This window comes from Bison bison, unplaced genomic scaffold (genome assembly GCF_000754665.1).
Source record: "Bison bison bison isolate TAMUID 2011002044 unplaced genomic scaffold, Bison_UMD1.0 scf7180017864448, whole genome shotgun sequence".
Classification (NCBI taxonomy): domain Eukaryota; kingdom Metazoa; phylum Chordata; class Mammalia; order Artiodactyla; family Bovidae; genus Bison; species Bison bison.
The window spans coordinates 6267-6663 of NW_011495010.1; the positions used below are offsets into that span (position 1 = coordinate 6267).

The following is a 397-nucleotide window of genomic DNA, read 5'->3' on the forward strand; positions in this document are numbered from 1 at the left end:
CCTGCTGTGGGCGGCCCAGGGCTGCCCTCACAGACCTGAAAGCCCAGTGGTCCTGACGAGAAAGGGTCAGATCCTGGACCCGTGGCCTCGGCTAAAGCCCCTGGTCTGTGGACGCTGCCCAGCTGGGCTCACCCCTCCCAGCCTCTTCCTGCTTCTCCTCCTGGGAGCCTGCTCGCCCCTTCCGCTGGGTGCCTGACGCCTCCATCCCCACACCAAGCCCAGCCGGCCCTTCTCCCAGCCATCAGTCACCACCACCCTCCACTCTGGGTGAAAAGCTTGCTGGCCACTTCAGTTTCCCCAGTGTGTCTCACTGGAGAAGGCGATGGCGCCCACTCCAGTGCTCTGGCCTGGAAATTCCCATGGGCGGAGGAGCCTGGTGGGCTGCAGTCCATGGGGT

The 397-nt window shown here is 65.2% G+C and overlaps 1 gene segment (V, D, J or C); it reads right to left on the minus strand.

Annotated features, from left to right (window-relative positions):
- Positions 1-397, minus strand: part of LOC105002289 — a gene marked incomplete at its 3' end in the record, with an annotated part of 11144 nt that overhangs the window by 5654 nt on the left and 5093 nt on the right.